Source organism: Schistocerca nitens, chromosome 9, assembly GCF_023898315.1.
Source record: "Schistocerca nitens isolate TAMUIC-IGC-003100 chromosome 9, iqSchNite1.1, whole genome shotgun sequence".
Taxonomy (NCBI): Eukaryota; Metazoa; Arthropoda; class Insecta; order Orthoptera; family Acrididae; genus Schistocerca; species Schistocerca nitens.
Genome location: NC_064622.1, coordinates 453,071,051 through 453,094,403, shown reverse-complemented (window position 1 = coordinate 453,094,403; position 23,353 = coordinate 453,071,051). Strand labels below are relative to the sequence as shown.

At 52.3% G+C, this 23,353-nt stretch overlaps 76 non-coding genes across 76 annotated transcripts; 45 read left to right on the top strand and 31 right to left on the bottom strand.

Annotated features, from left to right (window-relative positions):
- Window positions 1-198: 198 nt before the first annotated feature.
- Trnar-acg (transfer RNA arginine (anticodon ACG)) lies at window positions 199-271 on the bottom strand. Its single transcript has one exon. It is a non-coding gene; the product is annotated as a tRNA-Arg (tRNA).
- Window positions 272-649: 378 nt separating this feature from the next.
- Window positions 650-741, top strand: Trnai-uau (transfer RNA isoleucine (anticodon UAU)). The gene is given in 2 exon segments: window positions 650-687; window positions 706-741. It is a non-coding gene; the product is annotated as a tRNA-Ile (tRNA).
- Window positions 742-848: 107 nt separating this feature from the next.
- On the top strand, window positions 849-920 carry Trnad-guc (transfer RNA aspartic acid (anticodon GUC)). The gene has a single exon. It is a non-coding gene; the product is annotated as a tRNA-Asp (tRNA).
- A 107-nt stretch (window positions 921-1,027) lies between these two features.
- Window positions 1,028-1,099, top strand: Trnad-guc (transfer RNA aspartic acid (anticodon GUC)). The gene has a single exon. It is a non-coding gene; the product is annotated as a tRNA-Asp (tRNA).
- Window positions 1,100-1,333: 234 nt separating this feature from the next.
- On the bottom strand, window positions 1,334-1,405 carry Trnam-cau (transfer RNA methionine (anticodon CAU)). The gene has a single exon. It is a non-coding gene; the product is annotated as a tRNA-Met (tRNA).
- A 287-nt stretch (window positions 1,406-1,692) lies between these two features.
- Trnar-acg (transfer RNA arginine (anticodon ACG)) lies at window positions 1,693-1,765 on the bottom strand. The gene has a single exon. It is a non-coding gene; the product is annotated as a tRNA-Arg (tRNA).
- A 378-nt stretch (window positions 1,766-2,143) lies between these two features.
- On the top strand, window positions 2,144-2,235 carry Trnai-uau (transfer RNA isoleucine (anticodon UAU)). The gene is given in 2 exon segments: window positions 2,144-2,181; window positions 2,200-2,235. It is a non-coding gene; the product is annotated as a tRNA-Ile (tRNA).
- A 107-nt stretch (window positions 2,236-2,342) lies between these two features.
- Window positions 2,343-2,414, top strand: Trnad-guc (transfer RNA aspartic acid (anticodon GUC)). Its single transcript has one exon. It is a non-coding gene; the product is annotated as a tRNA-Asp (tRNA).
- Window positions 2,415-2,521: 107 nt separating this feature from the next.
- Trnad-guc (transfer RNA aspartic acid (anticodon GUC)) lies at window positions 2,522-2,593 on the top strand. The gene has a single exon. It is a non-coding gene; the product is annotated as a tRNA-Asp (tRNA).
- A 234-nt stretch (window positions 2,594-2,827) lies between these two features.
- On the bottom strand, window positions 2,828-2,899 carry Trnam-cau (transfer RNA methionine (anticodon CAU)). Its single transcript has one exon. It is a non-coding gene; the product is annotated as a tRNA-Met (tRNA).
- Window positions 2,900-3,186: 287 nt separating this feature from the next.
- Window positions 3,187-3,259, bottom strand: Trnar-acg (transfer RNA arginine (anticodon ACG)). Its single transcript has one exon. It is a non-coding gene; the product is annotated as a tRNA-Arg (tRNA).
- Window positions 3,260-3,637: 378 nt separating this feature from the next.
- Window positions 3,638-3,729, top strand: Trnai-uau (transfer RNA isoleucine (anticodon UAU)). The gene is given in 2 exon segments: window positions 3,638-3,675; window positions 3,694-3,729. It is a non-coding gene; the product is annotated as a tRNA-Ile (tRNA).
- Window positions 3,730-3,836: 107 nt separating this feature from the next.
- Trnad-guc (transfer RNA aspartic acid (anticodon GUC)) lies at window positions 3,837-3,908 on the top strand. The gene has a single exon. It is a non-coding gene; the product is annotated as a tRNA-Asp (tRNA).
- Window positions 3,909-4,015: 107 nt separating this feature from the next.
- Window positions 4,016-4,087, top strand: Trnad-guc (transfer RNA aspartic acid (anticodon GUC)). Its single transcript has one exon. It is a non-coding gene; the product is annotated as a tRNA-Asp (tRNA).
- A 234-nt stretch (window positions 4,088-4,321) lies between these two features.
- Window positions 4,322-4,393, bottom strand: Trnam-cau (transfer RNA methionine (anticodon CAU)). Its single transcript has one exon. It is a non-coding gene; the product is annotated as a tRNA-Met (tRNA).
- A 287-nt stretch (window positions 4,394-4,680) lies between these two features.
- Window positions 4,681-4,753, bottom strand: Trnar-acg (transfer RNA arginine (anticodon ACG)). The gene has a single exon. It is a non-coding gene; the product is annotated as a tRNA-Arg (tRNA).
- A 378-nt stretch (window positions 4,754-5,131) lies between these two features.
- Window positions 5,132-5,223, top strand: Trnai-uau (transfer RNA isoleucine (anticodon UAU)). Its single transcript is given in 2 exon segments — window positions 5,132-5,169; window positions 5,188-5,223. It is a non-coding gene; the product is annotated as a tRNA-Ile (tRNA).
- A 107-nt stretch (window positions 5,224-5,330) lies between these two features.
- Trnad-guc (transfer RNA aspartic acid (anticodon GUC)) lies at window positions 5,331-5,402 on the top strand. Its single transcript has one exon. It is a non-coding gene; the product is annotated as a tRNA-Asp (tRNA).
- A 413-nt stretch (window positions 5,403-5,815) lies between these two features.
- Window positions 5,816-5,887, bottom strand: Trnam-cau (transfer RNA methionine (anticodon CAU)). The gene has a single exon. It is a non-coding gene; the product is annotated as a tRNA-Met (tRNA).
- Window positions 5,888-6,174: 287 nt separating this feature from the next.
- On the bottom strand, window positions 6,175-6,247 carry Trnar-acg (transfer RNA arginine (anticodon ACG)). The gene has a single exon. It is a non-coding gene; the product is annotated as a tRNA-Arg (tRNA).
- A 378-nt stretch (window positions 6,248-6,625) lies between these two features.
- Trnai-uau (transfer RNA isoleucine (anticodon UAU)) lies at window positions 6,626-6,717 on the top strand. The gene is given in 2 exon segments: window positions 6,626-6,663; window positions 6,682-6,717. It is a non-coding gene; the product is annotated as a tRNA-Ile (tRNA).
- Window positions 6,718-6,824: 107 nt separating this feature from the next.
- On the top strand, window positions 6,825-6,896 carry Trnad-guc (transfer RNA aspartic acid (anticodon GUC)). Its single transcript has one exon. It is a non-coding gene; the product is annotated as a tRNA-Asp (tRNA).
- A 107-nt stretch (window positions 6,897-7,003) lies between these two features.
- Window positions 7,004-7,075, top strand: Trnad-guc (transfer RNA aspartic acid (anticodon GUC)). The gene has a single exon. It is a non-coding gene; the product is annotated as a tRNA-Asp (tRNA).
- A 234-nt stretch (window positions 7,076-7,309) lies between these two features.
- On the bottom strand, window positions 7,310-7,381 carry Trnam-cau (transfer RNA methionine (anticodon CAU)). Its single transcript has one exon. It is a non-coding gene; the product is annotated as a tRNA-Met (tRNA).
- A 287-nt stretch (window positions 7,382-7,668) lies between these two features.
- On the bottom strand, window positions 7,669-7,741 carry Trnar-acg (transfer RNA arginine (anticodon ACG)). Its single transcript has one exon. It is a non-coding gene; the product is annotated as a tRNA-Arg (tRNA).
- Window positions 7,742-8,119: 378 nt separating this feature from the next.
- Window positions 8,120-8,211, top strand: Trnai-uau (transfer RNA isoleucine (anticodon UAU)). Its single transcript is given in 2 exon segments — window positions 8,120-8,157; window positions 8,176-8,211. It is a non-coding gene; the product is annotated as a tRNA-Ile (tRNA).
- Window positions 8,212-8,318: 107 nt separating this feature from the next.
- On the top strand, window positions 8,319-8,390 carry Trnad-guc (transfer RNA aspartic acid (anticodon GUC)). The gene has a single exon. It is a non-coding gene; the product is annotated as a tRNA-Asp (tRNA).
- Window positions 8,391-8,497: 107 nt separating this feature from the next.
- Window positions 8,498-8,569, top strand: Trnad-guc (transfer RNA aspartic acid (anticodon GUC)). The gene has a single exon. It is a non-coding gene; the product is annotated as a tRNA-Asp (tRNA).
- A 234-nt stretch (window positions 8,570-8,803) lies between these two features.
- Window positions 8,804-8,875, bottom strand: Trnam-cau (transfer RNA methionine (anticodon CAU)). Its single transcript has one exon. It is a non-coding gene; the product is annotated as a tRNA-Met (tRNA).
- A 287-nt stretch (window positions 8,876-9,162) lies between these two features.
- Window positions 9,163-9,235, bottom strand: Trnar-acg (transfer RNA arginine (anticodon ACG)). Its single transcript has one exon. It is a non-coding gene; the product is annotated as a tRNA-Arg (tRNA).
- Window positions 9,236-9,613: 378 nt separating this feature from the next.
- Window positions 9,614-9,705, top strand: Trnai-uau (transfer RNA isoleucine (anticodon UAU)). Its single transcript is given in 2 exon segments — window positions 9,614-9,651; window positions 9,670-9,705. It is a non-coding gene; the product is annotated as a tRNA-Ile (tRNA).
- A 107-nt stretch (window positions 9,706-9,812) lies between these two features.
- On the top strand, window positions 9,813-9,884 carry Trnad-guc (transfer RNA aspartic acid (anticodon GUC)). The gene has a single exon. It is a non-coding gene; the product is annotated as a tRNA-Asp (tRNA).
- A 413-nt stretch (window positions 9,885-10,297) lies between these two features.
- Trnam-cau (transfer RNA methionine (anticodon CAU)) lies at window positions 10,298-10,369 on the bottom strand. Its single transcript has one exon. It is a non-coding gene; the product is annotated as a tRNA-Met (tRNA).
- Window positions 10,370-10,656: 287 nt separating this feature from the next.
- Window positions 10,657-10,729, bottom strand: Trnar-acg (transfer RNA arginine (anticodon ACG)). The gene has a single exon. It is a non-coding gene; the product is annotated as a tRNA-Arg (tRNA).
- A 378-nt stretch (window positions 10,730-11,107) lies between these two features.
- Trnai-uau (transfer RNA isoleucine (anticodon UAU)) lies at window positions 11,108-11,199 on the top strand. Its single transcript is given in 2 exon segments — window positions 11,108-11,145; window positions 11,164-11,199. It is a non-coding gene; the product is annotated as a tRNA-Ile (tRNA).
- Window positions 11,200-11,306: 107 nt separating this feature from the next.
- On the top strand, window positions 11,307-11,378 carry Trnad-guc (transfer RNA aspartic acid (anticodon GUC)). Its single transcript has one exon. It is a non-coding gene; the product is annotated as a tRNA-Asp (tRNA).
- Window positions 11,379-11,485: 107 nt separating this feature from the next.
- Window positions 11,486-11,557, top strand: Trnad-guc (transfer RNA aspartic acid (anticodon GUC)). Its single transcript has one exon. It is a non-coding gene; the product is annotated as a tRNA-Asp (tRNA).
- A 234-nt stretch (window positions 11,558-11,791) lies between these two features.
- On the bottom strand, window positions 11,792-11,863 carry Trnam-cau (transfer RNA methionine (anticodon CAU)). Its single transcript has one exon. It is a non-coding gene; the product is annotated as a tRNA-Met (tRNA).
- Window positions 11,864-12,150: 287 nt separating this feature from the next.
- Window positions 12,151-12,223, bottom strand: Trnar-acg (transfer RNA arginine (anticodon ACG)). Its single transcript has one exon. It is a non-coding gene; the product is annotated as a tRNA-Arg (tRNA).
- Window positions 12,224-12,601: 378 nt separating this feature from the next.
- On the top strand, window positions 12,602-12,693 carry Trnai-uau (transfer RNA isoleucine (anticodon UAU)). The gene is given in 2 exon segments: window positions 12,602-12,639; window positions 12,658-12,693. It is a non-coding gene; the product is annotated as a tRNA-Ile (tRNA).
- Window positions 12,694-12,800: 107 nt separating this feature from the next.
- Window positions 12,801-12,872, top strand: Trnad-guc (transfer RNA aspartic acid (anticodon GUC)). The gene has a single exon. It is a non-coding gene; the product is annotated as a tRNA-Asp (tRNA).
- Window positions 12,873-12,979: 107 nt separating this feature from the next.
- Trnad-guc (transfer RNA aspartic acid (anticodon GUC)) lies at window positions 12,980-13,051 on the top strand. Its single transcript has one exon. It is a non-coding gene; the product is annotated as a tRNA-Asp (tRNA).
- A 234-nt stretch (window positions 13,052-13,285) lies between these two features.
- Window positions 13,286-13,357, bottom strand: Trnam-cau (transfer RNA methionine (anticodon CAU)). The gene has a single exon. It is a non-coding gene; the product is annotated as a tRNA-Met (tRNA).
- Window positions 13,358-13,644: 287 nt separating this feature from the next.
- On the bottom strand, window positions 13,645-13,717 carry Trnar-acg (transfer RNA arginine (anticodon ACG)). The gene has a single exon. It is a non-coding gene; the product is annotated as a tRNA-Arg (tRNA).
- A 378-nt stretch (window positions 13,718-14,095) lies between these two features.
- Window positions 14,096-14,187, top strand: Trnai-uau (transfer RNA isoleucine (anticodon UAU)). Its single transcript is given in 2 exon segments — window positions 14,096-14,133; window positions 14,152-14,187. It is a non-coding gene; the product is annotated as a tRNA-Ile (tRNA).
- Window positions 14,188-14,294: 107 nt separating this feature from the next.
- On the top strand, window positions 14,295-14,366 carry Trnad-guc (transfer RNA aspartic acid (anticodon GUC)). The gene has a single exon. It is a non-coding gene; the product is annotated as a tRNA-Asp (tRNA).
- A 107-nt stretch (window positions 14,367-14,473) lies between these two features.
- Window positions 14,474-14,545, top strand: Trnad-guc (transfer RNA aspartic acid (anticodon GUC)). Its single transcript has one exon. It is a non-coding gene; the product is annotated as a tRNA-Asp (tRNA).
- A 234-nt stretch (window positions 14,546-14,779) lies between these two features.
- Trnam-cau (transfer RNA methionine (anticodon CAU)) lies at window positions 14,780-14,851 on the bottom strand. Its single transcript has one exon. It is a non-coding gene; the product is annotated as a tRNA-Met (tRNA).
- A 287-nt stretch (window positions 14,852-15,138) lies between these two features.
- On the bottom strand, window positions 15,139-15,211 carry Trnar-acg (transfer RNA arginine (anticodon ACG)). The gene has a single exon. It is a non-coding gene; the product is annotated as a tRNA-Arg (tRNA).
- Window positions 15,212-15,589: 378 nt separating this feature from the next.
- Trnai-uau (transfer RNA isoleucine (anticodon UAU)) lies at window positions 15,590-15,681 on the top strand. The gene is given in 2 exon segments: window positions 15,590-15,627; window positions 15,646-15,681. It is a non-coding gene; the product is annotated as a tRNA-Ile (tRNA).
- A 107-nt stretch (window positions 15,682-15,788) lies between these two features.
- Trnad-guc (transfer RNA aspartic acid (anticodon GUC)) lies at window positions 15,789-15,860 on the top strand. The gene has a single exon. It is a non-coding gene; the product is annotated as a tRNA-Asp (tRNA).
- A 107-nt stretch (window positions 15,861-15,967) lies between these two features.
- Window positions 15,968-16,039, top strand: Trnad-guc (transfer RNA aspartic acid (anticodon GUC)). Its single transcript has one exon. It is a non-coding gene; the product is annotated as a tRNA-Asp (tRNA).
- Window positions 16,040-16,273: 234 nt separating this feature from the next.
- On the bottom strand, window positions 16,274-16,345 carry Trnam-cau (transfer RNA methionine (anticodon CAU)). Its single transcript has one exon. It is a non-coding gene; the product is annotated as a tRNA-Met (tRNA).
- A 287-nt stretch (window positions 16,346-16,632) lies between these two features.
- Window positions 16,633-16,705, bottom strand: Trnar-acg (transfer RNA arginine (anticodon ACG)). The gene has a single exon. It is a non-coding gene; the product is annotated as a tRNA-Arg (tRNA).
- Window positions 16,706-17,083: 378 nt separating this feature from the next.
- On the top strand, window positions 17,084-17,175 carry Trnai-uau (transfer RNA isoleucine (anticodon UAU)). The gene is given in 2 exon segments: window positions 17,084-17,121; window positions 17,140-17,175. It is a non-coding gene; the product is annotated as a tRNA-Ile (tRNA).
- Window positions 17,176-17,282: 107 nt separating this feature from the next.
- Window positions 17,283-17,354, top strand: Trnad-guc (transfer RNA aspartic acid (anticodon GUC)). Its single transcript has one exon. It is a non-coding gene; the product is annotated as a tRNA-Asp (tRNA).
- A 107-nt stretch (window positions 17,355-17,461) lies between these two features.
- On the top strand, window positions 17,462-17,533 carry Trnad-guc (transfer RNA aspartic acid (anticodon GUC)). The gene has a single exon. It is a non-coding gene; the product is annotated as a tRNA-Asp (tRNA).
- A 234-nt stretch (window positions 17,534-17,767) lies between these two features.
- Window positions 17,768-17,839, bottom strand: Trnam-cau (transfer RNA methionine (anticodon CAU)). Its single transcript has one exon. It is a non-coding gene; the product is annotated as a tRNA-Met (tRNA).
- Window positions 17,840-18,126: 287 nt separating this feature from the next.
- Trnar-acg (transfer RNA arginine (anticodon ACG)) lies at window positions 18,127-18,199 on the bottom strand. The gene has a single exon. It is a non-coding gene; the product is annotated as a tRNA-Arg (tRNA).
- Window positions 18,200-18,577: 378 nt separating this feature from the next.
- On the top strand, window positions 18,578-18,669 carry Trnai-uau (transfer RNA isoleucine (anticodon UAU)). The gene is given in 2 exon segments: window positions 18,578-18,615; window positions 18,634-18,669. It is a non-coding gene; the product is annotated as a tRNA-Ile (tRNA).
- Window positions 18,670-18,776: 107 nt separating this feature from the next.
- Trnad-guc (transfer RNA aspartic acid (anticodon GUC)) lies at window positions 18,777-18,848 on the top strand. The gene has a single exon. It is a non-coding gene; the product is annotated as a tRNA-Asp (tRNA).
- Window positions 18,849-18,955: 107 nt separating this feature from the next.
- Window positions 18,956-19,027, top strand: Trnad-guc (transfer RNA aspartic acid (anticodon GUC)). Its single transcript has one exon. It is a non-coding gene; the product is annotated as a tRNA-Asp (tRNA).
- A 234-nt stretch (window positions 19,028-19,261) lies between these two features.
- Trnam-cau (transfer RNA methionine (anticodon CAU)) lies at window positions 19,262-19,333 on the bottom strand. The gene has a single exon. It is a non-coding gene; the product is annotated as a tRNA-Met (tRNA).
- A 287-nt stretch (window positions 19,334-19,620) lies between these two features.
- Trnar-acg (transfer RNA arginine (anticodon ACG)) lies at window positions 19,621-19,693 on the bottom strand. Its single transcript has one exon. It is a non-coding gene; the product is annotated as a tRNA-Arg (tRNA).
- A 378-nt stretch (window positions 19,694-20,071) lies between these two features.
- Trnai-uau (transfer RNA isoleucine (anticodon UAU)) lies at window positions 20,072-20,163 on the top strand. Its single transcript is given in 2 exon segments — window positions 20,072-20,109; window positions 20,128-20,163. It is a non-coding gene; the product is annotated as a tRNA-Ile (tRNA).
- Window positions 20,164-20,270: 107 nt separating this feature from the next.
- On the top strand, window positions 20,271-20,342 carry Trnad-guc (transfer RNA aspartic acid (anticodon GUC)). The gene has a single exon. It is a non-coding gene; the product is annotated as a tRNA-Asp (tRNA).
- A 107-nt stretch (window positions 20,343-20,449) lies between these two features.
- On the top strand, window positions 20,450-20,521 carry Trnad-guc (transfer RNA aspartic acid (anticodon GUC)). Its single transcript has one exon. It is a non-coding gene; the product is annotated as a tRNA-Asp (tRNA).
- Window positions 20,522-20,755: 234 nt separating this feature from the next.
- Window positions 20,756-20,827, bottom strand: Trnam-cau (transfer RNA methionine (anticodon CAU)). The gene has a single exon. It is a non-coding gene; the product is annotated as a tRNA-Met (tRNA).
- Window positions 20,828-21,114: 287 nt separating this feature from the next.
- On the bottom strand, window positions 21,115-21,187 carry Trnar-acg (transfer RNA arginine (anticodon ACG)). Its single transcript has one exon. It is a non-coding gene; the product is annotated as a tRNA-Arg (tRNA).
- A 378-nt stretch (window positions 21,188-21,565) lies between these two features.
- Trnai-uau (transfer RNA isoleucine (anticodon UAU)) lies at window positions 21,566-21,657 on the top strand. Its single transcript is given in 2 exon segments — window positions 21,566-21,603; window positions 21,622-21,657. It is a non-coding gene; the product is annotated as a tRNA-Ile (tRNA).
- Window positions 21,658-21,764: 107 nt separating this feature from the next.
- Trnad-guc (transfer RNA aspartic acid (anticodon GUC)) lies at window positions 21,765-21,836 on the top strand. Its single transcript has one exon. It is a non-coding gene; the product is annotated as a tRNA-Asp (tRNA).
- A 107-nt stretch (window positions 21,837-21,943) lies between these two features.
- Trnad-guc (transfer RNA aspartic acid (anticodon GUC)) lies at window positions 21,944-22,015 on the top strand. The gene has a single exon. It is a non-coding gene; the product is annotated as a tRNA-Asp (tRNA).
- Window positions 22,016-22,249: 234 nt separating this feature from the next.
- Trnam-cau (transfer RNA methionine (anticodon CAU)) lies at window positions 22,250-22,321 on the bottom strand. The gene has a single exon. It is a non-coding gene; the product is annotated as a tRNA-Met (tRNA).
- A 287-nt stretch (window positions 22,322-22,608) lies between these two features.
- On the bottom strand, window positions 22,609-22,681 carry Trnar-acg (transfer RNA arginine (anticodon ACG)). The gene has a single exon. It is a non-coding gene; the product is annotated as a tRNA-Arg (tRNA).
- A 378-nt stretch (window positions 22,682-23,059) lies between these two features.
- Window positions 23,060-23,151, top strand: Trnai-uau (transfer RNA isoleucine (anticodon UAU)). The gene is given in 2 exon segments: window positions 23,060-23,097; window positions 23,116-23,151. It is a non-coding gene; the product is annotated as a tRNA-Ile (tRNA).
- Window positions 23,152-23,258: 107 nt separating this feature from the next.
- On the top strand, window positions 23,259-23,330 carry Trnad-guc (transfer RNA aspartic acid (anticodon GUC)). Its single transcript has one exon. It is a non-coding gene; the product is annotated as a tRNA-Asp (tRNA).
- The last annotated feature ends 23 nt before the right edge of the window (window positions 23,331-23,353 follow it).

Sequence of the window (23,353 nt, the reverse complement as noted above, 5' to 3'; positions counted from 1 at the left end):
GTAACATCTCCTACAGCTCTCAGCTTGACTTGTCTCGACTTTGCTCGACTGACGCTACGCTGACGCTTGCACGCAGCGATATTTACCACGATCGCCTCGACATGCAGCTGCGAGATGCACAGGAGTAACAAAGCACTGCACGATGCGGCGACATACGAAATCCACTGCCCAGCTACGCGTTGGCAACTAACAAAATGCCGACCCTGCCAGGATTCGAACCTGGAATCTTCTGATCCGTAGTCAGACGCGTTATCCGTTGCGCCACAGGGCCAGTGGCAGCATTTCTCGCTACGAGACAAGTGCAATTCGCTAAGAAACGTGTTCTCCAGGGCTCATCAAGCTCCCAAGGAAGGCACCACTCGTCCAGCTGCGTGGTCGCGGTGCGCCTGCAGAGCTTGGAGCTTGCCACACATCTGCGCTCGCTGTTCGACAGGTAGCACGAGGCAAGGCGCGCGTTTTTCTGCATTTTTTCGATGACGAGAGGCGGTTGATGTGCATGTAAGCGTAGCATATCAAACACGAATAGCACGAAGCATTCGTACTTAGGTGCCAAAGTCGCAGTATGGCCGCAGGTGGCGATCATATGTTTTTGTAGCCACCACTGGTTTGCAGCAAAGCGAATATGGCTAACTGAGAGCGTTTCGCTGTAGCCCCAGTGGCGCAATTGGTTAGCGCACGGTACTTATAAGGCAGTAGCCGTGAGCAATGCCGGGGTTGTGAGTTCGAGCCTCACCTGGGGCATACTTTTATTTCGTAGCAGCTGTCTCTGACAGCATCGGGAGGCTACATTTCAGATGTATCAGCTATGTCAGCAAGATTAATGTGCATTATAGGCGCTAGTTGCGTCTTCCTCGGTAGTATAGTGGTTAGTATCCCCGCCTGTCACGCGGGAGACCGGGGTTCGATTCCCCGCCGGGGAGGCACACTAGATTTTTAATTATTGCACTATCAGTCGCCGAACTTAGTGTAGACCGTTTACAGCTACTTGCAACAAGTGTCTCCCACACAGACAGCTGCCTGCATCCCGTCCTCGGTAGTATAGTGGTTAGTATCCCCGCCTGTCACGCGGGAGACCGGTGTTCGATTCCCCGCCGGGGAGACGCGATTTTTATCTCACAAACCTGCTCGAGTGTTGCGCGTGTGGGGCGGAAGAGCATTAACTTTGCCATTAACTTGCTGCAAAATCTTAAAAAATGATGCATCATAGGAAGTAGTTCTCGCATTCTTCACACTTCAGAATTACGGGGTTTGCTTTTGAGGCTGAATCAATGCCCCCAGCCGACTCTCTAGGCGTAATAATCGTGCTCGACACAATCAGGAAAAGAAATAATTTTAGCAGAGCGTGGTTTCGATCCACGGACCTCTGGGTTATGGGCCCAGCACGCTTCCACTGCGCCACTCTGCTGTGTGGGTGTATACTGGCTCTTCGTCACATCACTTGGGACACTTGGGCAGTGTTGTCTGCGTCGCTTTCACACGCCTACATTTGATTGCGTAACATCTCCTACAGCTCTCAGCTTGACTTGTCTCGACTTTGCTCGACTGACGCTACGCTGACGCTTGCACGCAGCGATATTTACCACGATCGCCTCGACATGCAGCTGCGAGATGCACAGGAGTAACAAAGCACTGCACGATGCGGCGACATACGAAATCCACTGCCCAGCTACGCGTTGGCAACTAACAAAATGCCGACCCTGCCAGGATTCGAACCTGGAATCTTCTGATCCGTAGTCAGACGCGTTATCCGTTGCGCCACAGGGCCAGTGGCAGCATTTCTCGCTACGAGACAAGTGCAATTCGCTAAGAAACGTGTTCTCCAGGGCTCATCAAGCTCCCAAGGAAGGCACCACTCGTCCAGCTGCGTGGTCGCGGTGCGCCTGCAGAGCTTGGAGCTTGCCACACATCTGCGCTCGCTGTTCGACAGGTAGCACGAGGCAAGGCGCGCGTTTTTCTGCATTTTTTCGATGACGAGAGGCGGTTGATGTGCATGTAAGCGTAGCATATCAAACACGAATAGCACGAAGCATTCGTACTTAGGTGCCAAAGTCGCAGTATGGCCGCAGGTGGCGATCATATGTTTTTGTAGCCACCACTGGTTTGCAGCAAAGGGAATATGGCTAACTGAGAGCGTTTCGCTGTAGCCCCAGTGGCGCAATTGGTTAGCGCACGGTACTTATAAGGCAGTAGCCGTGAGCAATGCCGGGGTTGTGAGTTCGAGCCTCACCTGGGGCATACTTTTATTTCGTAGCAGCTGTCTCTGACAGCATCGGGAGGCTACATTTCAGATGTATCAGCTATGTCAGCAAGATTAATGTGCATTATAGGCGCTAGTTGCGTCTTCCTCGGTAGTATAGTGGTTAGTATCCCCGCCTGTCACGCGGGAGACCGGGGTTCGATTCCCCGCCGGGGAGGCACACTAGATTTTTAATTATTGCACTATCAGTCGCCGAACTTAGTGTAGACCGTTTACAGCTACTTGCAACAAGTGTCTCCCACACAGACAGCTGCCTGCATCCCGTCCTCGGTAGTATAGTGGTTAGTATCCCCGCCTGTCACGCGGGAGACCGGGGTTCGATTCCCCGCCGGGGAGACGCGATTTTTATCTCACAAACCTGCTCGAGTGTTGCGCGTGTGGGGCGGAAGAGCATTAACTTTGCCATTAACTTGCTGCAAAATCTTAAAAAATGATGCATCATAGGAAGTAGTTCTCGCATTCTTCACACTTCAGAATTACGGGGTTTGCTTTTGAGGCTGAATCAATGCCCCCAGCCGACTCTCTAGGCGTAATAATCGTGCTCGACACAATCAGGAAAAGAAATAATTTTAGCAGAGCGTGGTTTCGATCCACGGACCTCTGGGTTATGGGCCCAGCACGCTTCCACTGCGCCACTCTGCTGTGTGGGTGTATACTGGCTCTTCGTCACATCACTTGGGACACTTGGGCAGTGTTGTCTGCGTCGCTTTCACACGCCTACATTTGATTGCGTAACATCTCCTACAGCTCTCAGCTTGACTTGTCTCGACTTTGCTCGACTGACGCTACGCTGACGCTTGCACGCAGCGATATTTACCACGATCGCCTCGACATGCAGCTGCGAGATGCACAGGAGTAACAAAGCACTGCACGATGCGGCGACATACGAAATCCACTGCCCAGCTACGCGTTGGCAACTAACAAAATGCCGACGCTGCCAGGATTCGAACCTGGAATCTTCTGATCCGTAGTCAGACGCGTTATCCGTTGCGCCACAGGGCCAGTGGCAGCATTTCTCGCTACGAGACAAGTGCAATTCGCTAAGAAACGTGTTCTCCAGGGCTCATCAAGCTCCCAAGGAAGGCACCACTCGTCCAGCTGCGTGGTCGCGGTGCGCCTGCAGAGCTTGGAGCTTGCCACACATCTGCGCTCGCTGTTCGACAGGTAGCACGAGGCAAGGCGCGCGTTTTTCTGCATTTTTTCGATGACGAGAGGCGGTTGATGTGCATGTAAGCGTAGCATATCAAACACGAATAGCACGAAGCATTCGTACTTAGGTGCCAAAGTCGCAGTATGGCCGCAGGTGGCGATCATATGTTTTTGTAGCCACCACTGGTTTGCAGCAAAGCGAATATGGCTAACTGAGAGCGTTTCGCTGTAGCCCCAGTGGCGCAATTGGTTAGCGCACGGTACTTATAAGGCAGTAGCCGTGAGCAATGCCGGGGTTGTGAGTTCGAGCCTCACCTGGGGCATACTTTTATTTCGTAGCAGCTGTCTCTGACAGCATCGGGAGGCTACATTTCAGATGTATCAGCTATGTCAGCAAGATTAATGTGCATTATAGGCGCTAGTTGCGTCTTCCTCGGTAGTATAGTGGTTAGTATCCCCGCCTGTCACGCGGGAGACCGGGGTTCGATTCCCCGCCGGGGAGGCACACTAGATTTTTAATTATTGCACTATCAGTCGCCGAACTTAGTGTAGACCGTTTACAGCTACTTGCAACAAGTGTCTCCCACACAGACAGCTGCCTGCATCCCGTCCTCGGTAGTATAGTGGTTAGTATCCCCGCCTGTCACGCGGGAGACCGGGGTTCGATTCCCCGCCGGGGAGACGCGATTTTTATCTCACAAACCTGCTCGAGTGTTGCGCGTGTGGGGCGGAAGAGCATTAACTTTGCCATTAACTTGCTGCAAAATCTTAAAAAATGATGCATCATAGGAAGTAGTTCTCGCATTCTTCACACTTCAGAATTACGGGGTTTGCTTTTGAGGCTGAATCAATGCCCCCAGCCGACTCTCTAGGCGTAATAATCGTGCTCGACACAATCAGGAAAAGAAATAATTTTAGCAGAGCGTGGTTTCGATCCACGGACCTCTGGGTTATGGGCCCAGCACGCTTCCACTGCGCCACTCTGCTGTGTGGGTGTATACTGGCTCTTCGTCACATCACTTGGGACACTTGGGCAGTGTTGTCTGCGTCGCTTTCACACGCCTACATTTGATTGCGTAACATCTCCTACAGCTCTCAGCTTGACTTGTCTCGACTTTGCTCGACTGACGCTACGCTGACGCTTGCACGCAGCGATATTTACCACGATCGCCTCGACATGCAGCTGCGAGATGCACAGGAGTAACAAAGCACTGCACGATGCGGCGACATACGAAATCCACTGCCCAGCTACGCGTTGGCAACTAACAAAATGCCGACCCTGCCAGGATTCGAACCTGGAATCTTCTGATCCGTAGTCAGACGCGTTATCCGTTGCGCCACAGGGCCAGTGGCAGCATTTCTCGCTACGAGACAAGTGCAATTCGCTAAGAAACGTGTTCTCCAGGGCTCATCAAGCTCCCAAGGAAGGCACCACTCGTCCAGCTGCGTGGTCGCGGTGCGCCTGCAGAGCTTGGAGCTTGCCACACATCTGCGCTCGCTGTTCGACAGGTAGCACGAGGCAAGGCGCGCGTTTTTCTGCATTTTTTCGATGACGAGAGGCGGTTGATGTGCATGTAAGCGTAGCATATCAAACACGAATAGCACGAAGCATTCGTACTTAGGTGCCAAAGTCGCAGTATGGCCGCAGGTGGCGATCATATGTTTTTGTAGCCACCACTGGTTTGCAGCAAAGCGAATATGGCTAACTGAGAGCGTTTCGCTGTAGCCCCAGTGGCGCAATTGGTTAGCGCACGGTACTTATAAGGCAGTAGCCGTGAGCAATGCCGGGGTTGTGAGTTCGAGCCTCACCTGGGGCATACTTTTATTTCGTAGCAGCTGTCTCTGACAGCATCGGGAGGCTACATTTCAGATGTATCAGCTATGTCAGCAAGATTAATGTGCATTATAGGCGCTAGTTGCGTCTTCCTCGGTAGTATAGTGGTTAGTATCCCCGCCTGTCACGCGGGAGACCGGGGTTCGATTCCCCGCCGGGGAGGCACACTAGATTTTTAATTATTGCACTATCAGTCGCCGAACTTAGTGTAGACCGTTTACAGCTACTTGCAACAAGTGTCTCCCACACAGACAGCTGCCTGCATCCCGTCCTCGGTAGTATAGTGGTTAGTATCCCCGCCTGTCACGCGGGAGACCGGTGTTCGATTCCCCGCCGGGAAGACGCGATTTTTATCTCACAAACCTGCTCGAGTGTTGCGCGTGTGGGGCGGAAGAGCATTAACTTTGCCATTAACTTGCTGCAAAATCTTAAAAAATGATGCATCATAGGAAGTAGTTCTCGCATTCTTCACACTTCAGAATTACGGGGTTTGCTTTTGAGGCTGAATCAATGCCCCCAGCCGACTCTCTAGGCGTAATAATCGTGCTCGACACAATCAGGAAAAGAAATAATTTTAGCAGAGCGTGGTTTCGATCCACGGACCTCTGGGTTATGGGCCCAGCACGCTTCCACTGCGCCACTCTGCTGTGTGGGTGTATACTGGCTCTTCGTCACATCACTTGGGACACTTGGGCAGTGTTGTCTGCGTCGCTTTCACACGCCTACATTTGATTGCGTAACATCTCCTACAGCTCTCAGCTTGACTTGTCTCGACTTTGCTCGACTGACGCTACGCTGACGCTTGCACGCAGCGATATTTACCACGATCGCCTCGACATGCAGCTGCGAGATGCACAGGAGTAACAAAGCACTGCACGATGCGGCGACATACGAAATCCACTGCCCAGCTACGCGTTGGCAACTAACAAAATGCCGACCCTGCCAGGATTCGAACCTGGAATCTTCTGATCCGTAGTCAGACGCGTTATCCGTTGCGCCACAGGGCCAGTGGCAGCATTTCTCGCTACGAGACAAGTGCAATTCGCTAAGAAACGTGTTCTCCAGGGCTCATCAAGCTCCCAAGGAAGGCACCACTCGTCCAGCTGCGTGATCGCGGTGCGCCTGCAGAGCTTGGAGCTTGCCACACATCTGCGCTCGCTGTTCGACAGGTAGCACGAGGCAAGGCGCGCGTTTTTCTGCATTTTTTCGATGACGAGAGGCGGTTGATGTGCATGTAAGCGTAGCATATCAAACACGAATAGCACGAAGCATTCGTACTTAGGTGCCAAAGTCGCAGTATGGCCGCAGGTGGCGATCATATGTTTTTGTAGCCACCACTGGTTTGCAGCAAAGCGAATATGGCTAACTGAGAGCGTTTCGCTGTAGCCCCAGTGGCGCAATTGGTTAGCGCACGGTACTTATAAGGCAGTAGCCGTGAGCAATGCCGGGGTTGTGAGTTCGAGCCTCACCTGGGGCATACTTTTATTTCGTAGCAGCTGTCTTTGACAGCATCGGGAGGCTACATTTCAGATGTATCAGCTATGTCAGCAAGATTAATGTGCATTATAGGCGCTAGTTGCGTCTTCCTCGGTAGTATAGTGGTTAGTATCCCCGCCTGTCACGCGGGAGACCGGGGTTCGATTCCCCGCCGGGGAGGCACACTAGATTTTTAATTATTGCACTATCAGTCGCCGAACTTAGTGTAGACCGTTTACAGCTACTTGCAACAAGTGTCTCCCACACAGACAGCTGCCTGCATCCCGTCCTCGGTAGTATAGTGGTTAGTATCCCCGCCTGTCACGCGGGAGACCGGTGTTCGATTCCCCGCCGGGGAGACGCGATTTTTATCTCACAAACCTGCTCGAGTGTTGCGCGTGTGGGGCGGAAGAGCATTAACTTTGCCATTAACTTGCTGCAAAATCTTAAAAAATGATGCATCATAGGAAGTAGTTCTCGCATTCTTCACACTTCAGAATTACGGGGTTTGCTTTTGAGGCTGAATCAATGCCCCCAGCCGACTCTCTAGGCGTAATAATCGTGCTCGACACAATCAGGAAAAGAAATAATTTTAGCAGAGCGTGGTTTCGATCCACGGACCTCTGGGTTATGGGCCCAGCACGCTTCCACTGCGCCACTCTGCTGTGTGGGTGTATACTGGCTCTTCGTCACATCACTTGGGACACTTGGGCAGTGTTGTCTGCGTCGCTTTCACACGCCTACATTTGATTGCGTAACATCTCCTACAGCTCTCAGCTTGACTTGTCTCGACTTTGCTCGACTGACGCTACGCTGACGCTTGCACGCAGCGATATTTACCACGATCGCCTCGACATGCAGCTGCGAGATGCACAGGAGTAACAAAGCACTGCACGATGCGGCGACATACGAAATCCACTGCCCAGCTACGCGTTGGCAACTAACAAAATGCCGACGCTGCCAGGATTCGAACCTGGAATCTTCTGATCCGTAGTCAGACGCGTTATCCGTTGCGCCACAGGGCCAGTGGCAGCATTTCTCGCTACGAGACAAGTGCAATTCGCTAAGAAACGTGTTCTCCAGGGCTCATCAAGCTCCCAAGGAAGGCACCACTCGTCCAGCTGCGTGGTCGCGGTGCGCCTGCAGAGCTTGGAGCTTGCCACACATCTGCGCTCGCTGTTCGACAGGTAGCACGAGGCAAGGCGCGCGTTTTTCTGCATTTTTTCGATGACGAGAGGCGGTTGATGTGCATGTAAGCGTAGCATATCAAACACGAATAGCACGAAGCATTCGTACTTAGGTGCCAAAGTCGCAGTATGGCCGCAGGTGGCGATCATATGTTTTTGTAGCCACCACTGGTTTGCAGCAAAGCGAATATGGCTAACTGAGAGCGTTTCGCTGTAGCCCCAGTGGCGCAATTGGTTAGCGCACGGTACTTATAAGGCAGTAGCCGTGAGCAATGCCGGGGTTGTGAGTTCGAGCCTCACCTGGGGCATACTTTTATTTCGTAGCAGCTGTCTCTGACAGCATCGGGAGGCTACATTTCAGATGTATCAGCTATGTCAGCAAGATTAATGTGCATTATAGGCGCTAGTTGCGTCTTCCTCGGTAGTATAGTGGTTAGTATCCCCGCCTGTCACGCGGGAGACCGGGGTTCGATTCCCCGCCGGGGAGGCACACTAGATTTTTAATTATTGCACTATCAGTCGCCGAACTTAGTGTAGACCGTTTACAGCTACTTGCAACAAGTGTCTCCCACACAGACAGCTGCCTGCATCCCGTCCTCGGTAGTATAGTGGTTAGTATCCCCGCCTGTCACGCGGGAGACCGGGGTTCGATTCCCCGCCGGGGAGACGCGATTTTTATCTCACAAACCTGCTCGAGTGTTGCGCGTGTGGGGCGGAAGAGCATTAACTTTGCCATTAACTTGCTGCAAAATCTTAAAAAATGATGCATCATAGGAAGTAGTTCTCGCATTCTTCACACTTCAGAATTACGGGGTTTGCTTTTGAGGCTGAATCAATGCCCCCAGCCGACTCTCTAGGCGTAATAATCGTGCTCGACACAATCAGGAAAAGAAATAATTTTAGCAGAGCGTGGTTTCGATCCACGGACCTCTGGGTTATGGGCCCAGCACGCTTCCACTGCGCCACTCTGCTGTGTGGGTGTATACTGGCTCTTCGTCACATCACTTGGGACACTTGGGCAGTGTTGTCTGCGTCGCTTTCACACGCCTACATTTGATTGCGTAACATCTCCTACAGCTCTCAGCTTGACTTGTCTCGACTTTGCTCGACTGACGCTACGCTGACGCTTGCACGCAGCGATATTTACCACGATCGCCTCGACATGCAGCTGCGAGATGCACAGGAGTAACAAAGCACTGCACGATGCGGCGACATACGAAATCCACTGCCCAGCTACGCGTTGGCAACTAACAAAATGCCGACCCTGCCAGGATTCGAACCTGGAATCTTCTGATCCGTAGTCAGACGCGTTATCCGTTGCGCCACAGGGCCAGTGGCAGCATTTCTCGCTACGAGACAAGTGCAATTCGCTAAGAAACGTGTTCTCCAGGGCTCATCAAGCTCCCAAGGAAGGCACCACTCGTCCAGCTGCGTGGTCGCGGTGCGCCTGCAGAGCTTGGAGCTTGCCACACATCTGCGCTCGCTGTTCGACAGGTAGCACGAGGCAAGGCGCGCGTTTTTCTGCATTTTTTCGATGACGAGAGGCGGTTGATGTGCATGTAAGCGTAGCATATCAAACACGAATAGCACGAAGCATTCGTACTTAGGTGCCAAAGTCGCAGTATGGCCGCAGGTGGCGATCATATGTTTTTGTAGCCACCACTGGTTTGCAGCAAAGCGAATATGGCTAACTGAGAGCGTTTCGCTGTAGCCCCAGTGGCGCAATTGGTTAGCGCACGGTACTTATAAGGCAGTAGCCGTGAGCAATGCCGGGGTTGTGAGTTCGAGCCTCACCTGGGGCATACTTTTATTTCGTAGCAGCTGTCTCTGACAGCATCGGGAGGCTACATTTCAGATGTATCAGCTATGTCAGCAAGATTAATGTGCATTATAGGCGCTAGTTGCGTCTTCCTCGGTAGTATAGTGGTTAGTATCCCCGCCTGTCACGCGGGAGACCGGGGTTCGATTCCCCGCCGGGGAGGCACACTAGATTTTTAATTATTGCACTATCAGTCGCCGAACTTAGTGTAGACCGTTTACAGCTACTTGCAACAAGTGTCTCCCACACAGACAGCTGCCTGCATCCCGTCCTCGGTAGTATAGTGGTTAGTATCCCCGCCTGTCACGCGGGAGACCGGTGTTCGATTCCCCGCCGGGAAGACGCGATTTTTATCTCACAAACCTGCTCGAGTGTTGCGCGTGTGGGGCGGAAGAGCATTAACTTTGCCATTAACTTGCTGCAAAATCTTAAAAAATGATGCATCATAGGAAGTAGTTCTCGCATTCTTCACACTTCAGAATTACGGGGTTTGCTTTTGAGGCTGAATCAATGCCCCCAGCCGACTCTCTAGGCGTAATAATCGTGCTCGACACAATCAGGAAAAGAAATAATTTTAGCAGAGCGTGGTTTCGATCCACGGACCTCTGGGTTATGGGCCCAGCACGCTTCCACTGCGCCACTCTGCTGTGTGGGTGTATACTGGCTCTTCGTCACATCACTTGGGACACTTGGGCAGTGTTGTCTGCGTCGCTTTCACACGCCTACATTTGATTGCGTAACATCTCCTACAGCTCTCAGCTTGACTTGTCTCGACTTTGCTCGACTGACGCTACGCTGACGCTTGCACGCAGCGATATTTACCACGATCGCCTCGACATGCAGCTGCGAGATGCACAGGAGTAACAAAGCACTGCACGATGCGGCGACATACGAAATCCACTGCCCAGCTACGCGTTGGCAACTAACAAAATGCCGACCCTGCCAGGATTCGAACCTGGAATCTTCTGATCCGTAGTCAGACGCGTTATCCGTTGCGCCACAGGGCCAGTGGCAGCATTTCTCGCTACGAGACAAGTGCAATTCGCTAAGAAACGTGTTCTCCAGGGCTCATCAAGCTCCCAAGGAAGGCACCACTCGTCCAGCTGCGTGATCGCGGTGCGCCTGCAGAGCTTGGAGCTTGCCACACATCTGCGCTCGCTGTTCGACAGGTAGCACGAGGCAAGGCGCGCGTTTTTCTGCATTTTTTCGATGACGAGAGGCGGTTGATGTGCATGTAAGCGTAGCATATCAAACACGAATAGCACGAAGCATTCGTACTTAGGTGCCAAAGTCGCAGTATGGCCGCAGGTGGCGATCATATGTTTTTGTAGCCACCACTGGTTTGCAGCAAAGCGAATATGGCTAACTGAGAGCGTTTCGCTGTAGCCCCAGTGGCGCAATTGGTTAGCGCACGGTACTTATAAGGCAGTAGCCGTGAGCAATGCCGGGGTTGTGAGTTCGAGCCTCACCTGGGGCATACTTTTATTTCGTAGCAGCTGTCTTTGACAGCATCGGGAGGCTACATTTCAGATGTATCAGCTATGTCAGCAAGATTAATGTGCATTATAGGCGCTAGTTGCGTCTTCCTCGGTAGTATAGTGGTTAGTATCCCCGCCTGTCACGCGGGAGACCGGGGTTCGATTCCCCGCCGGGGAGGCACACTAGATTTTTAATTATTGCACTATCAGTCGCCGAACTTAGTGTAGACCGTTTACAGCTACTTGCAACAAGTGTCTCCCACACAGACAGCTGCCTGCATCCCGTCCTCGGTAGTATAGTGGTTAGTATCCCCGCCTGTCACGCGGGAGACCGGTGTTCGATTCCCCGCCGGGGAGACGCGATTTTTATCTCACAAACCTGCTCGAGTGTTGCGCGTGTGGGGCGGAAGAGCATTAACTTTGCCATTAACTTGCTGCAAAATCTTAAAAAATGATGCATCATAGGAAGTAGTTCTCGCATTCTTCACACTTCAGAATTACGGGGTTTGCTTTTGAGGCTGAATCAATGCCCCCAGCCGACTCTCTAGGCGTAATAATCGTGCTCGACACAATCAGGAAAAGAAATAATTTTAGCAGAGCGTGGTTTCGATCCACGGACCTCTGGGTTATGGGCCCAGCACGCTTCCACTGCGCCACTCTGCTGTGTGGGTGTATACTGGCTCTTCGTCACATCACTTGGGACACTTGGGCAGTGTTGTCTGCGTCGCTTTCACACGCCTACATTTGATTGCGTAACATCTCCTACAGCTCTCAGCTTGACTTGTCTCGACTTTGCTCGACTGACGCTACGCTGACGCTTGCACGCAGCGATATTTACCACGATCGCCTCGACATGCAGCTGCGAGATGCACAGGAGTAACAAAGCACTGCACGATGCGGCGACATACGAAATCCACTGCCCAGCTACGCGTTGGCAACTAACAAAATGCCGACGCTGCCAGGATTCGAACCTGGAATCTTCTGATCCGTAGTCAGACGCGTTATCCGTTGCGCCACAGGGCCAGTGGCAGCATTTCTCGCTACGAGACAAGTGCAATTCGCTAAGAAACGTGTTCTCCAGGGCTCATCAAGCTCCCAAGGAAGGCACCACTCGTCCAGCTGCGTGGTCGCGGTGCGCCTGCAGAGCTTGGAGCTTGCCACACATCTGCGCTCGCTGTTCGACAGGTAGCACGAGGCAAGGCGCGCGTTTTTCTGCATTTTTTCGATGACGAGAGGCGGTTGATGTGCATGTAAGCGTAGCATATCAAACACGAATAGCACGAAGCATTCGTACTTAGGTGCCAAAGTCGCAGTATGGCCGCAGGTGGCGATCATATGTTTTTGTAGCCACCACTGGTTTGCAGCAAAGCGAATATGGCTAACTGAGAGCGTTTCGCTGTAGCCCCAGTGGCGCAATTGGTTAGCGCACGGTACTTATAAGGCAGTAGCCGTGAGCAATGCCGGGGTTGTGAGTTCGAGCCTCACCTGGGGCATACTTTTATTTCGTAGCAGCTGTCTCTGACAGCATCGGGAGGCTACATTTCAGATGTATCAGCTATGTCAGCAAGATTAATGTGCATTATAGGCGCTAGTTGCGTCTTCCTCGGTAGTATAGTGGTTAGTATCCCCGCCTGTCACGCGGGAGACCGGGGTTCGATTCCCCGCCGGGGAGGCACACTAGATTTTTAATTATTGCACTATCAGTCGCCGAACTTAGTGTAGACCGTTTACAGCTACTTGCAACAAGTGTCTCCCACACAGACAGCTGCCTGCATCCCGTCCTCGGTAGTATAGTGGTTAGTATCCCCGCCTGTCACGCGGGAGACCGGGGTTCGATTCCCCGCCGGGGAGACGCGATTTTTATCTCACAAACCTGCTCGAGTGTTGCGCGTGTGGGGCGGAAGAGCATTAACTTTGCCATTAACTTGCTGCAAAATCTTAAAAAATGATGCATCATAGGAAGTAGTTCTCGCATTCTTCACACTTCAGAATTACGGGGTTTGCTTTTGAGGCTGAATCAATGCCCCCAGCCGACTCTCTAGGCGTAATAATCGTGCTCGACACAATCAGGAAAAGAAATAATTTTAGCAGAGCGTGGTTTCGATCCACGGACCTCTGGGTTATGGGCCCAGCACGCTTCCACTGCGCCACTCTGCTGTGTGGGTGTATACTGGCTCTTCGTCACATCACTTGGGACACTTGGGCAGTGTTGTCTGCGTCGCTTTCACACGCCTACATTTGATTGCGTAACATCTCCTACAGCTCTCAGCTTGACTTGTCTCGACTTTGCTCGACTGACGCTACGCTGACGCTTGCACGCAGCGATATTTACCACGATCGCCTCGACATGCAGCTGCGAGATGCACAGGAGTAACAAAGCACTGCACGATGCGGCGACATACGAAATCCACTGCCCAGCTACGCGTTGGCAACTAACAAAATGCCGACCCTGCCAGGATTCGAACCTGGAATCTTCTGATCCGTAGTCAGACGCGTTATCCGTTGCGCCACAGGGCCAGTGGCAGCATTTCTCGCTACGAGACAAGTGCAATTCGCTAAGAAACGTGTTCTCCAGGGCTCATCAAGCTCCCAAGGAAGGCACCACTCGTCCAGCTGCGTGGTCGCGGTGCGCCTGCAGAGCTTGGAGCTTGCCACACATCTGCGCTCGCTGTTCGACAGGTAGCACGAGGCAAGGCGCGCGTTTTTCTGCATTTTTTCGATGACGAGAGGCGGTTGATGTGCATGTAAGCGTAGCATATCAAACACGAATAGCACGAAGCATTCGTACTTAGGTGCCAAAGTCGCAGTATGGCCGCAGGTGGCGATCATATGTTTTTGTAGCCACCACTGGTTTGCAGCAAAGCGAATATGGCTAACTGAGAGCGTTTCGCTGTAGCCCCAGTGGCGCAATTGGTTAGCGCACGGTACTTATAAGGCAGTAGCCGTGAGCAATGCCGGGGTTGTGAGTTCGAGCCTCACCTGGGGCATACTTTTATTTCGTAGCAGCTGTCTCTGACAGCATCGGGAGGCTACATTTCAGATGTATCAGCTATGTCAGCAAGATTAATGTGCATTATAGGCGCTAGTTGCGTCTTCCTCGGTAGTATAGTGGTTAGTATCCCCGCCTGTCACGCGGGAGACCGGGGTTCGATTCCCCGCCGGGGAGGCACACTAGATTTTTAATTATTGCACTATCAGTCGCCGAACTTAGTGTAGACCGTTTACAGCTACTTGCAACAAGTGTCTCCCACACAGACAGCTGCCTGCATCCCGTCCTCGGTAGTATAGTGGTTAGTATCCCCGCCTGTCACGCGGGAGACCGGGGTTCGATTCCCCGCCGGGGAGACGCGATTTTTATCTCACAAACCTGCTCGAGTGTTGCGCGTGTGGGGCGGAAGAGCATTAACTTTGCCATTAACTTGCTGCAAAATCTTAAAAAATGATGCATCATAGGAAGTAGTTCTCGCATTCTTCACACTTCAGAATTACGGGGTTTGCTTTTGAGGCTGAATCAATGCCCCCAGCCGACTCTCTAGGCGTAATAATCGTGCTCGACACAATCAGGAAAAGAAATAATTTTAGCAGAGCGTGGTTTCGATCCACGGACCTCTGGGTTATGGGCCCAGCACGCTTCCACTGCGCCACTCTGCTGTGTGGGTGTATACTGGCTCTTCGTCACATCACTTGGGACACTTGGGCAGTGTTGTCTGCGTCGCTTTCACACGCCTACATTTGATTGCGTAACATCTCCTACAGCTCTCAGCTTGACTTGTCTCGACTTTGCTCGACTGACGCTACGCTGACGCTTGCACGCAGCGATATTTACCACGATCGCCTCGACATGCAGCTGCGAGATGCACAGGAGTAACAAAGCACTGCACGATGCGGCGACATACGAAATCCACTGCCCAGCTACGCGTTGGCAACTAACAAAATGCCGACGCTGCCAGGATTCGAACCTGGAATCTTCTGATCCGTAGTCAGACGCGTTATCCGTTGCGCCACAGGGCCAGTGGCAGCATTTCTCGCTACGAGACAAGTGCAATTCGCTAAGAAACGTGTTCTCCAGGGCTCATCAAGCTCCCAAGGAAGGCACCACTCGTCCAGCTGCGTGGTCGCGGTGCGCCTGCAGAGCTTGGAGCTTGCCACACATCTGCGCTCGCTGTTCGACAGGTAGCACGAGGCAAGGCGCGCGTTTTTCTGCATTTTTTCGATGACGAGAGGCGGTTGATGTGCATGTAAGCGTAGCATATCAAACACGAATAGCACGAAGCATTCGTACTTAGGTGCCAAAGTCGCAGTATGGCCGCAGGTGGCGATCATATGTTTTTGTAGCCACCACTGGTTTGCAGCAAAGCGAATATGGCTAACTGAGAGCGTTTCGCTGTAGCCCCAGTGGCGCAATTGGTTAGCGCACGGTACTTATAAGGCAGTAGCCGTGAGCAATGCCGGGGTTGTGAGTTCGAGCCTCACCTGGGGCATACTTTTATTTCGTAGCAGCTGTCTCTGACAGCATCGGGAGGCTACATTTCAGATGTATCAGCTATGTCAGCAAGATTAATGTGCATTATAGGCGCTAGTTGCGTCTTCCTCGGTAGTATAGTGGTTAGTATCCCCGCCTGTCACGCGGGAGACCGGGGTTCGATTCCCCGCCGGGGAGGCACACTAGATTTTTAATTATTGCACTATCAGTCGCCGAACTTAGTGTAGACCGTTTACAGCTACTTGCAACAAGTGTCTCCCACACAGACAGCTGCCTGCATCCCGTCCTCGGTAGTATAGTGGTTAGTATCCCCGCCTGTCACGCGGGAGACCGGGGTTCGATTCCCCGCCGGGGAGACGCGATTTTTATCTCACAAACCTGCTCGAGTGTTGCGCGTGTGGGGCGGAAGAGCATTAACTTTGCCATTAACTTGCTGCAAAATCTTAAAAAATGATGCATCATAGGAAGTAGTTCTCGCATTCTTCACACTTCAGAATTACGGGGTTTGCTTTTGAGGCTGAATCAATGCCCCCAGCCGACTCTCTAGGCGTAATAATCGTGCTCGACACAATCAGGAAAAGAAATAATTTTAGCAGAGCGTGGTTTCGATCCACGGACCTCTGGGTTATGGGCCCAGCACGCTTCCACTGCGCCACTCTGCTGTGTGGGTGTATACTGGCTCTTCGTCACATCACTTGGGACACTTGGGCAGTGTTGTCTGCGTCGCTTTCACACGCCTACATTTGATTGCGTAACATCTCCTACAGCTCTCAGCTTGACTTGTCTCGACTTTGCTCGACTGACGCTACGCTGACGCTTGCACGCAGCGATATTTACCACGATCGCCTCGACATGCAGCTGCGAGATGCACAGGAGTAACAAAGCACTGCACGATGCGGCGACATACGAAATCCACTGCCCAGCTACGCGTTGGCAACTAACAAAATGCCGACCCTGCCAGGATTCGAACCTGGAATCTTCTGATCCGTAGTCAGACGCGTTATCCGTTGCGCCACAGGGCCAGTGGCAGCATTTCTCGCTACGAGACAAGTGCAATTCGCTAAGAAACGTGTTCTCCAGGGCTCATCAAGCTCCCAAGGAAGGCACCACTCGTCCAGCTGCGTGGTCGCGGTGCGCCTGCAGAGCTTGGAGCTTGCCACACATCTGCGCTCGCTGTTCGACAGGTAGCACGAGGCAAGGCGCGCGTTTTTCTGCATTTTTTCGATGACGAGAGGCGGTTGATGTGCATGTAAGCGTAGCATATCAAACACGAATAGCACGAAGCATTCGTACTTAGGTGCCAAAGTCGCAGTATGGCCGCAGGTGGCGATCATATGTTTTTGTAGCCACCACTGGTTTGCAGCAAAGCGAATATGGCTAACTGAGAGCGTTTCGCTGTAGCCCCAGTGGCGCAATTGGTTAGCGCACGGTACTTATAAGGCAGTAGCCGTGAGCAATGCCGGGGTTGTGAGTTCGAGCCTCACCTGGGGCATACTTTTATTTCGTAGCAGCTGTCTCTGACAGCATCGGGAGGCTACATTTCAGATGTATCAGCTATGTCAGCAAGATTAATGTGCATTATAGGCGCTAGTTGCGTCTTCCTCGGTAGTATAGTGGTTAGTATCCCCGCCTGTCACGCGGGAGACCGGGGTTCGATTCCCCGCCGGGGAGGCACACTAGATTTTTAATTATTGCACTATCAGTCGCCGAACTTAGTGTAGACCGTTTACAGCTACTTGCAACAAGTGTCTCCCACACAGACAGCTGCCTGCATCCCGTCCTCGGTAGTATAGTGGTTAGTATCCCCGCCTGTCACGCGGGAGACCGGGGTTCGATTCCCCGCCGGGGAGACGCGATTTTTATCTCACAAACCTGCTCGAGTGTTGCGCGTGTGGGGCGGAAGAGCATTAACTTTGCCATTAACTTGCTGCAAAATCTTAAAAAATGATGCATCATAGGAAGTAGTTCTCGCATTCTTCACACTTCAGAATTACGGGGTTTGCTTTTGAGGCTGAATCAATGCCCCCAGCCGACTCTCTAGGCGTAATAATCGTGCTCGACACAATCAGGAAAAGAAATAATTTTAGCAGAGCGTGGTTTCGATCCACGGACCTCTGGGTTATGGGCCCAGCACGCTTCCACTGCGCCACTCTGCTGTGTGGGTGTATACTGGCTCTTCGTCACATCACTTGGGACACTTGGGCAGTGTTGTCTGCGTCGCTTTCACACGCCTACATTTGATTGCGTAACATCTCCTACAGCTCTCAGCTTGACTTGTCTCGACTTTGCTCGACTGACGCTACGCTGACGCTTGCACGCAGCGATATTTACCACGATCGCCTCGACATGCAGCTGCGAGATGCACAGGAGTAACAAAGCACTGCACGATGCGGCGACATACGAAATCCACTGCCCAGCTACGCGTTGGCAACTAACAAAATGCCGACCCTGCCAGGATTCGAACCTGGAATCTTCTGATCCGTAGTCAGACGCGTTATCCGTTGCGCCACAGGGCCAGTGGCAGCATTTCTCGCTACGAGACAAGTGCAATTCGCTAAGAAACGTGTTCTCCAGGGCTCATCAAGCTCCCAAGGAAGGCACCACTCGTCCAGCTGCGTGGTCGCGGTGCGCCTGCAGAGCTTGGAGCTTGCCACACATCTGCGCTCGCTGTTCGACAGGTAGCACGAGGCAAGGCGCGCGTTTTTCTGCATTTTTTCGATGACGAGAGGCGGTTGATGTGCATGTAAGCGTAGCATATCAAACACGAATAGCACGAAGCATTCGTACTTAGGTGCCAAAGTCGCAGTATGGCCGCAGGTGGCGATCATATGTTTTTGTAGCCACCACTGGTTTGCAGCAAAGCGAATATGGCTAACTGAGAGCGTTTCGCTGTAGCCCCAGTGGCGCAATTGGTTAGCGCACGGTACTTATAAGGCAGTAGCCGTGAGCAATGCCGGGGTTGTGAGTTCGAGCCTCACCTGGGGCATACTTTTATTTCGTAGCAGCTGTCTCTGACAGCATCGGGAGGCTACATTTCAGATGTATCAGCTATGTCAGCAAGATTAATGTGCATTATAGGCGCTAGTTGCGTCTTCCTCGGTAGTATAGTGGTTAGTATCCCCGCCTGTCACGCGGGAGACCGGGGTTCGATTCCCCGCCGGGGAGGCACACTAGATTTTTAATTATTGCACTATCAGTCGCCGAACTTAGTGTAGACCGTTTACAGCTACTTGCAACAAGTGTCTCCCACACAGACAGCTGCCTGCATCCCGTCCTCGGTAGTATAGTGGTTAGTATCCCCGCCTGTCACGCGGGAGACCGGGGTTCGATTCCCCGCCGGGGAGACGCGATTTTTATCTCACAAACCTGCTCGAGTGTTGCGCGTGTGGGGCGGAAGAGCATTAACTTTGCCATTAACTTGCTGCAAAATCTTAAAAAATGATGCATCATAGGAAGTAGTTCTCGCATTCTTCACACTTTAGAATTACGGGGTTTGCTTTTGAGGCTGAATCAATGCCCCCAGCCGACTCTCTAGGCGTAATAATCGTGCTCGACACAATCAGGAAAAGAAATAATTTTAGCAGAGCGTGGTTTCGATCCACGGACCTCTGGGTTATGGGCCCAGCACGCTTCCACTGCGCCACTCTGCTGTGTGGGTGTATACTGGCTCTTCGTCACATCACTTGGGACACTTGGGCAGTGTTGTCTGCGTCGCTTTCACACGCCTACATTTGATTGCGTAACATCTCCTACAGCTCTCAGCTTGACTTGTCTCGACTTTGCTCGACTGACGCTACGCTGACGCTTGCACGCAGCGATATTTACCACGATCGCCTCGACATGCAGCTGCGAGATGCACAGGAGTAACAAAGCACTGCACGATGCGGCGACATACGAAATCCACTGCCCAGCTACGCGTTGGCAACTAACAAAATGCCGACCCTGCCAGGATTCGAACCTGGAATCTTCTGATCCGTAGTCAGACGCGTTATCCGTTGCGCCACAGGGCCAGTGGCAGCATTTCTCGCTACGAGACAAGTGCAATTCGCTAAGAAACGTGTTCTCCAGGGCTCATCAAGCTCCCAAGGAAGGCACCACTCGTCCAGCTGCGTGGTCGCGGTGCGCCTGCAGAGCTTGGAGCTTGCCACACATCTGCGCTCGCTGTTCGACAGGTAGCACGAGGCAAGGCGCGCGTTTTTCTGCATTTTTTCGATGACGAGAGGCGGTTGATGTGCATGTAAGCGTAGCATATCAAACACGAATAGCACGAAGCATTCGTACTTAGGTGCCAAAGTCGCAGTATGGCCGCAGGTGGCGATCATATGTTTTTGTAGCCACCACTGGTTTGCAGCAAAGCGAATATGGCTAACTGAGAGCGTTTCGCTGTAGCCCCAGTGGCGCAATTGGTTAGCGCACGGTACTTATAAGGCAGTAGCCGTGAGCAATGCCGGGGTTGTGAGTTCGAGCCTCACCTGGGGCATACTTTTATTTCGTAGCAGCTGTCTCTGACAGCATCGGGAGGCTACATTTCAGATGTATCAGCTATGTCAGCAAGATTAATGTGCATTATAGGCGCTAGTTGCGTCTTCCTCGGTAGTATAGTGGTTAGTATCCCCGCCTGTCACGCGGGAGACCGGGGTTCGATTCCCCGCCGGGGAGGCACACTAGATTTTTAATTATTGCACTATCAGTCGCCGAACTTAGTGTAGACCGTTTACAGCTACTTGCAACAAGTGTCTCCCACACAGACAGCTGCCTGCATCCCGTCCTCGGTAGTATAGTGGTTAGTATCCCCGCCTGTCACGCGGGAGACCGGGGTTCGATTCCCCGCCGGGGAGACGCGATTTTTATCTCACAAACCTGCTCGAGTGTTGCGCGTGTGGGGCGGAAGAGCATTAACTTTGCCATTAACTTGCTGCAAAATCTTAAAAAATGATGCATCATAGGAAGTAGTTCTCGCATTCTTCACACTTCAGAATTACGGGGTTTGCTTTTGAGGCTGAATCAATGCCCCCAGCCGACTCTCTAGGCGTAATAATCGTGCTCGACACAATCAGGAAAAGAAATAATTTTAGCAGAGCGTGGTTTCGATCCACGGACCTCTGGGTTATGGGCCCAGCACGCTTCCACTGCGCCACTCTGCTGTGTGGGTGTATACTGGCTCTTCGTCACATCACTTGGGACACTTGGGCAGTGTTGTCTGCGTCGCTTTCACACGCCTACATTTGATTGCGTAACATCTCCTACAGCTCTCAGCTTGACTTGTCTCGACTTTGCTCGACTGACGCTACGCTGACGCTTGCACGCAGCGATATTTACCACGATCGCCTCGACATGCAGCTGCGAGATGCACAGGAGTAACAAAGCACTGCACGATGCGGCGACATACGAAATCCACTGCCCAGCTACGCGTTGGCAACTAACAAAATTCCGACCCTGCCAGGATTCGAACCTGGAATCTTCTGATCCGTAGTCAGACGCGTTATCCGTTGCGCCACAGGGCCAGTGGCAGCATTTCTCGCTACGAGACAAGTGCAATTCGCTAAGAAACGTGTTCTCCAGGGCTCATCAAGCTCCCAAGGAAGGCACCACTCGTCCAGCTGCGTGGTCGCGGTGCGCCTGCAGAGCTTGGAGCTTGCCACACATCTGCGCTCGCTGTTCGACAGGTAGCACGAGGCAAGGCGCGCGTTTTTCTGCATTTTTTCGATGACGAGAGGCGGTTGATGTGCATGTAAGCGTAGCATATCAAACACGAATAGCACGAAGCATTCGTACTTAGGTGCCAAAGTCGCAGTATGGCCGCAGGTGGCGATCATATGTTTTTGTAGCCACCACTGGTTTGCAGCAAAGCGAATATGGCTAACTGAGAGCGTTTCGCTGTAGCCCCAGTGGCGCAATTGGTTAGCGCACGGTACTTATAAGGCAGTAGCCGTGAGCAATGCCGGGGTTGTGAGTTCGAGCCTCACCTGGGGCATACTTTTATTTCGTAGCAGCTGTCTCTGACAGCATCGGGAGGCTACATTTCAGATGTATCAGCTATGTCAGCAAGATTAATGTGCATTATAGGCGCTAGTTGCGTCTTCCTCGGTAGTATAGTGGTTAGTATCCCCGCCTGTCACGCGGGAGACCGGGGTTCGATTCCCCGCCGGGGAGGCACACTAGATTTTTAATTATTGCACTATCAGTCGCCGAACTTAGTGTAGACCGTTTACAGCTACTTGCAACAAGTGTCTCCCACACAGACAGCTGCCTGCATCCCGTCCTCGGTAGTATAGTGGTTAGTATCCCCGCCTGTCACGCGGGAGACCGGGGTTCGATTCCCCGCCGGGGAGACGCGATTTTTATCTCACAAACCTGCTCGAGTGTTGCGCGTGTGGGGCGGAAGAGCATTAACTTTGCCATTAACTTGCTGCAAAATCTTAAAAAATGATGCATCATAGGAAGTAGTTCTCGCATTCTTCACACTTCAGAATTACGGGGTTTGCTTTTGAGGCTGAATCAATGCCCCCAGCCGACTCTCTAGGCGTAATAATCGTGCTCGACACAATCAGGAAAAGAAATAATTTTAGCAGAGCGTGGTTTCGATCCACGGACCTCTGGGTTATGGGCCCAGCACGCTTCCACTGCGCCACTCTGCTGTGTGGGTGTATACTGGCTCTTCGTCACATCACTTGGGACACTTGGGCAGTGTTGTCTGCGTCGCTTTCACACGCCTACATTTGATTGCGTAACATCTCCTACAGCTCTCAGCTTGACTTGTCTCGACTTTGCTCGACTGACGCTACGCTGACGCTTGCACGCAGCGATATTTACCACGATCGCCTCGACATGCAGCTGCGAGATGCACAGGAGTAACAAAGCACTGCACGATGCGGCGACATACGAAATCCACTGCCCAGCTACGCGTTGGCAACTAACAAAATGCCGACCCTGCCAGGATTCGAACCTGGAATCTTCTGATCCGTAGTCAGACGCGTTATCCGTTGCGCCACAGGGCCAGTGGCAGCATTTCTCGCTACGAGACAAGTGCAATTCGCTAAGAAACGTGTTCTCCAGGGCTCATCAAGCTCCCAAGGAAGGCACCACTCGTCCAGCTGCGTGGTCGCGGTGCGCCTGCAGAGCTTGGAGCTTGCCACACATCTGCGCTCGCTGTTCGACAGGTAGCACGAGGCAAGGCGCGCGTTTTTCTGCATTTTTTCGATGACGAGAGGCGGTTGATGTGCATGTAAGCGTAGCATATCAAACACGAATAGCACGAAGCATTCGTACTTAGGTGCCAAAGTCGCAGTATGGCCGCAGGTGGCGATCATATGTTTTTGTAGCCACCACTGGTTTGCAGCAAAGCGAATATGGCTAACTGAGAGCGTTTCGCTGTAGCCCCAGTGGCGCAATTGGTTAGCGCACGGTACTTATAAGGCAGTAGCCGTGAGCAATGCCGGGGTTGTGAGTTCGAGCCTCACCTGGGGCATACTTTTATTTCGTAGCAGCTGTCTCTGACAGCATCGGGAGGCTACATTTCAGATGTATCAGCTATATCAGCAAGATTAATGTGCATTATAGGCGCTAGTTGCGTCTTCCTCGGTAGTATAGTGGTTAGTATCCCCGCCTGTCACGCGGGAGACCGGGGTTCGATTCCCCGCCGGGGAGGCACACTAGATTTTTAATTATTG